The 6,083-nt window shown below is 43.3% G+C and overlaps 1 pseudogene; it reads right to left on the bottom strand.

The window, feature by feature from the left end:
* Positions 1–359: 359 nt before the first annotated feature.
* On the bottom strand, positions 360–1,860 carry LOC102752043 (annotated as a pseudogene).
* Between the last annotated feature and the right edge of the window lie 4,223 nt (positions 1,861–6,083).

The raw sequence follows: 6,083 nt of genomic DNA, 5'->3' as shown, positions 1-6,083 counted from the left end.
GGGGGGGGGGGGGGGAGGGAGGGGTGTGAGAGATGCGGAAAGAGACTGGACAAAAATCATGCCCCTATGGATGAGGACAGTGGGTGGGGAGGGAGGGCGGAGGGTGGGGCGGGAACTGGGAGGAGGGGAGTTATGGGGGGAAAAAAGAGGAACAAATGTAATAATCTGAACAATAAAGGTTTAATTTAAAAAAACCTTTTCTATTTTAATGGGTCTCAAAATTCTGACAGATTTTTGGTCTTGTTGTTTCCATTAAAAAGTACTGATTTTAAAAACTAATAACTTAAAAATGCCACGCACACAAAAGAAACAAATGGCCCACAGAACATCCTCCTTTCCTTCTGAAGGTTTTACGATGCATTATAATCATTAACCAGTCTTTTACTATTAAACTTAAATGGCCAATTGAGACACACAGTTCTGAGACCGTTCTTCCACCACTGTTTAAGACTGGGGTGGCAGATGTTGGGAATAGTATTCATTTAGCCTTCTGAGCTTTCTGGGCAGACTTGGTGATTTGCCAGATCCAGTTGCCTTCTTGTCCACTGCTTTGATGACACTCACAGCCGCTGTCTGTCTCATGTCATGAATGGCAGAATGGCCCAGAAGAGGGTAGTTAGAGAAGTTCTCAACACACATGGCCTTTCCAGGAATCATATCAACGATGGTGGCATCACCAGATTTCAAAAACCTAGGGCCATCTTCCAGCTTTTTCCCAGAACGACGGTCAATCTTCTCCTTCAGGTCAGCAAATCTGCAAGCAATGTGAGCTGTGTGACAATTCAGCACAGGTGCATATCCAGTACTGACCTGGCCTGGGTGGTTCAGGATAATCACCTGAGCTGTGAAGCCAGCTACTTACCCTGGTGGGCCATTTTTGCTGTCACCAGCCACACTGCCACGGTGAACATCTTTGACAGACACGTTCTTGACGTTGAAGCCCACATGGTGCCCAGGAAGAGCTTCACTCAAAGCTTCATGGTGCATTTCAACAGACTTTATTTCAGTTGTAACGTTGACTGGAGCAAAGGTCACCACCATGCTGAGCTTGAGAACACCCGTCTCCACGTGGCCCACAGGGACAGTACCAATGCCACCAATTTTGTAGACATCCTGGAGGGGCAGACGCAGGGACTTGTCAGTTGGACGAGTTGGTGGCAGGATGCAATCCAGAGCTTCAAGCAGCGTGGTTCCACTGGCATTGCCATCTTTAGGGGTGACCTTCTATCCCTTGAACCGAGGCATGTTAGCTCTTGGCTCCAGCATGTGGTCATCATTCCAACCAGAAATGGGCACAAGTGCTACTATGTCAGGGTTGTAGCCAATTTTCTTAATGTAGGTGCTGACTTCTTTAACAATTTCCTCATATCTTTTCTGGCTGTCGGGTGGCTCAGTGGAATCCATTTTGTTAACACCAACAATCAGCTGTTTCACACCCAGTGGGTAGGCCAGAAGGAGATACCTGTCCACTCTTGGAGATACCTGCTTCAAATTCACCAACACCAGCAACAACAATCAGGACAGCACAGTCAGCCTGAGATGTGACTGTAATCATTTTTTGATGAAGTCTCTGTGCCCTGGGGCATCAATGAAGGTCACATAATACTTGCTGGTCTCAAATTTCCGCTGGGAGATGTCAATGGTGATACCTTGCTCCCGTTCAGCTTTCAGTTTATCTAAGACCAAGGCATACTCCCTCATCTCAGCAGCCTCCTTCTCAAATTTCTCGATGGTTCTTTTGTCGATGCCCCCACGTTTGTAAATCAGATGGCCAGTAGGGGTAGACTTGCCGGAATCTACGTGTCCAATGACAACGATGTTGATGTGAGTCTTTTCCTTTCCCATCTTGGGTTTGAGTTAATGGTGGTTTTCATCACACCTGTGTTCTGGCGGCAAACCCATTGCAAAAAAGCCATACCAGATGGTTTTGAAGCAAATCCCAGAAGTAACATCATTTAATCCATACATTTTTTAAAGTATTTCTATAAGATTTTTGTTTTTTAATATAACCACAACTCTGGCTGGGTAGCTCAGTTGATTAGTGTCTCCCTGATAAGCCAAGGTTACTATCTTTCTCTCCTCTCTCTCTCTCTCTCTCTCTCTCTCTCTCTCTCTCTCTCTCTCTTAAATCAATTTTAAAAATTTAAAATATAACCATAATACCATTATTACACCTACACTTTTTATTAATATGTTTTTATTGATTTGTAGAGAGAAAGAGGAAGGGAGAGGGAGAGTGATAAAACATCCATGATAAGAGAGAATCATCCAACCAGCTGCCTCCTGCACGCCCCATATTGGGAATCAAGCCCACAACCCGGGCATGTGCCCCTGACTGGGAATCATACTGATGATCTCTTGGTTTCTGGGTCAATGCTCAACTGCTGAGCCACACTGGTCAGGCCCTTGCAAGTTTTTTGATGAGTCAAGCAGGTTGTGTGTCCTGTAGAGCTTCTCACCATCTGGACATTGTTAAGTGCAGCTCCACTTAATGTGCCATTTAGCAAGTTTCCTTGGCCCCTTATATTTCCCAGAAATTGGTTGTTAGATTTGGATACTGAATGAGATTTCAGTTTGAAATTTTGAGCAAAAATATGTGCGTGAATAGGGGCCACATGCTAACCTGACTAGCTCAGGGAAGGCCTGCATGGTGGCCTTGCAAACTCAGAGACCTAACGTAACCACAAAGGATGGTCTGAAATTAAAATTTTTTAAACTAAAAGCAATTTATGGTGGGTAGTCATGTTCTAGGCTGGTATCTTCCCTGACAAAGGCCACTCTTTACCCTAACTGAGCCTATCTATTGTCTTTTTGCATCTATAATAACATATCTTTGGATGTCAAAGTAATGTTTCTTTTTCTGGACTCCTCAAAGTATAGGCACTGCTGTGGAGACTACAAATCCCCTCATTATTATTGAGTTAATGGTTGACTGTTAAGAAGTATGTGTCTATCATATTACTTTTTATCCAATCCCAGATGTTTTCCTGCTTTGTCTTCTCCTGCTTTCTTAACCTATCACCAATAGATTTCATATAACCCACATACATCTCCTCTTTTGATTGTAATGTATAAAACAGTGGTTCTCAACCTATGGGTCGAGACCCCTTTGGCGGTCGAATGACCATTTCACAGGGGTTGCCTAAGGCCATCCTGCATATCAGATATTTACATTACGATTCATAACATTAGCAACATTACAGTTATGAAGTAGCAACAAAAATAATTTTATGGTTGGGTCACAACATGAGGAACTGTATTTAAAGGGCCAGAAGGTTGAGAACCACTGGTATAAAATAAGGTGCAGCCCTAGCTGGTTTGGCTCAATGGATAGAACATTAGCCTATGGACCAAAGGGTCCCGGGTTCAATTCTGGTCAAGGGCATGTACCTCAGTTGCAGGCTCCTCCCTGGCCTGGGCCTTGGTCAGGGCACATGCAAGAGGCAACCAATCGATGTGTTCCTCTCACATTGATATTTCTCTCTGTCTTTCCCACTCACTTCCACTCTCTCTAAAAATCAATGGAAAAATAATCCCAAGTGAGGGCTAAGAAATATATAAAAATAAAATAAGGTACAAAACTGCCATTCCTTGAAGCATTATCTCAATCCATTGAAATTTTGCTTCCTGGCAATTGTTGACAGTTTGACTCAATTAAACTCACAAAAATTCTTCACAGGTTTGAATGTTTCTTACATTGATATTTACTTGGTGTAGTGCAGCAGGATTCCAAAGAAGCTTACCCAGGACTACTCTGTGGATCCAGACCTGGTGTTAGGATCCAGCAAAAGGCCCATTGAACCTGCTGGTTCCCCACCGATTGGGTCAACTTGAGTGGGTTGTCTCTTGGATCCAGGACCTTTTCTGCTTGTGGTAGAGGGTCTGACTTTGTTTGAGCTGCATTTTTAAATCTTCAATGTGGAACTAAGGTTAAGGGTTGACAGAATCCAGACTGAGGTGAGAAAGGAGGAAAAATGCATGGCTGGTTTTTAACTCTGGCTTTATATATATTTTCAGAGAGGAAGGGTGAGAGAGAAAGAGGGAAACATCAATGATGAGAGAAAATCATTGATTGGCTGCCTCCTGCATGCCCCACACTGGGGATCAAGCCTGCAACCTGAGCATGACCGGAAATTGAACTATGACCTTGAACCATGACCTCCTGGTTCATAGGTCGATGCTCAACCACTGAGACACACAGGCCTGGCCCTTCCAGTTGTTTTAGACAGCCGGGAGAGAAATCGAGGCATGTAAGAGGGTTGAATGTGACTTGAGGGGTGAGAGTCTCCTGGAGATCAATGCATAAGCATCACACTTCAACCCATTACATAACACCCCTAGAAAATTTGCTCAGGCTCTGCAGATATTAAAAAAACAAAACAAAACACTAAAATTAACATGGGAATTTGTGTCTTCAAGGCTGGGAACTTCCAGACCCAAGCCCTCATTAATATTCCTGATAAGAAGCCCTTACTTATTCAGAAATGGGAAGACTTACTGGTAACTAGAAAATATCAACTTAAAATGGCAAAATGCTGTCTTTGGGTGTCTAAATTGATTTTTTGCATGCAAACATTAGAAAAATGTCTAAAATTAAACTAGATGAATGAATGGGAAGCATACCTTGATTTGAAAATTAGAAGCTTCTAAGGAGAAGCACAGATAAATTTTTTAAAAAAAATTTAGTCCTCGCTGGTTTGGCTCAGTGGATAGAGTGTCAGCCTGTGGACTGAAGGGTCCTGTGTTTGATTCTGGTTAAGGGCACATGCCCGGGTTGTGGGCTCGATCCCCAGTAGGGGGCGTGCAGGAGGCAGCCGACCAATGATTCTCTCTCATCATTGATATTTCTATCTCTCTCTCCCTCTCCCTTCCTCTCTGAAATCAATAACAATATATATAAAAGATTTTAATAAGAAATTTTAGAGACTGTCTCTGAAATATTCTGAAGCTAATAAATGCCTACATCCCATTCTTTCCCCTCCTATATTTCCTCCCCTATATCCTTATTTAATATGCTTGAAATTACATGGGAAGGTTTGCCAAATAAAAAATCTATTATATAAAAAGCCCGTGGTTGTCACGCCATCACACTATGACGACCAATTAGCAGGAGGCTGTGTGCATGGGGTGGGCGGGGCTGTGTGCACAGCAAGGCGCACACGGGTGGGCATGGACTTGACTCTGGAGGAGTTGATTGGAGGAGCAGGTGGGTTTTTGGGTCCCGCCAGGGCGGCGGCTGCAGGACTCTTTCTGGGTCCCGCTGAGCCGTGGGACTCTGGGTCCCGGGTCTTGTGTGATTTTGCATGCTGGGCCCCTAGTATAAAAATAATAGTCCTGGCCAGTTGCTCAGTGGTTAGAGAGTCAGCCTGTGGACCAAAGTATCCTGGGTTTGATTCCAGATCAAGGGTATGTACTAGGTTGCAGGTTCAATCTCTGACCCTGGTTGGGGCAGGAGGCAACCAATCAATGTGTCTCTCTCACATCAGTGTTTCTCTCTCTCTCCCCTTCCTCCCTGCCTTACACTTTCTAAAAATCAATGGAAAAATATCCTCAGGTGAGGATTAAATAATAATAATAATAATAATGATAGTCCAGCCAATGTGGCTCAGTCATTGAGTGTTGATCCATGAACCAGGAGGTTCGATTCCCAGTCCAATTCCTGGTCAGGATACATGCCAGGGTTTCAGGCTCAAACCCCAGTAGGGGGCAGGCAGGGGGCAGCTGATCAATGTTTCTTTCATTACTGATGTTTCTATCTCTCTCCCTTCCTCTCTTAAATCAATTAAAAATATCTATAAAAAATAAAATTAATAATAACTGTTCTATTTGTGTACAAATAGAACATGTCTATATGTCTTTTATTAAAATGGATGTTCTAAAGATTTCAAACTGCCCTAGGAAGGAACTTATAAAGATTCAAAGCCAAGTTCAAACAAGAAACTCTCAGGGTTAACAGGTGTCTTATCAGTGATACTGGGCAAGCCAAGAGTGATACTCCAAATATTTGTGGCCCACACATTGGGAGTATATGAATTATTTCCAATGTTCAGTACACACTTCCAATAAGCTATGAACAGCATTTT

The sequence above is a fragment of the Myotis davidii genome, unplaced genomic scaffold (genome assembly GCF_000327345.1).
Source record: "Myotis davidii unplaced genomic scaffold, ASM32734v1 scaffold2328, whole genome shotgun sequence".
Taxonomy (NCBI): domain Eukaryota; kingdom Metazoa; phylum Chordata; class Mammalia; order Chiroptera; family Vespertilionidae; genus Myotis; species Myotis davidii.
The sequence above is the reverse complement of the archived record's forward strand: the minus strand, read 5'-3'. Positions and strand labels throughout refer to the sequence as shown.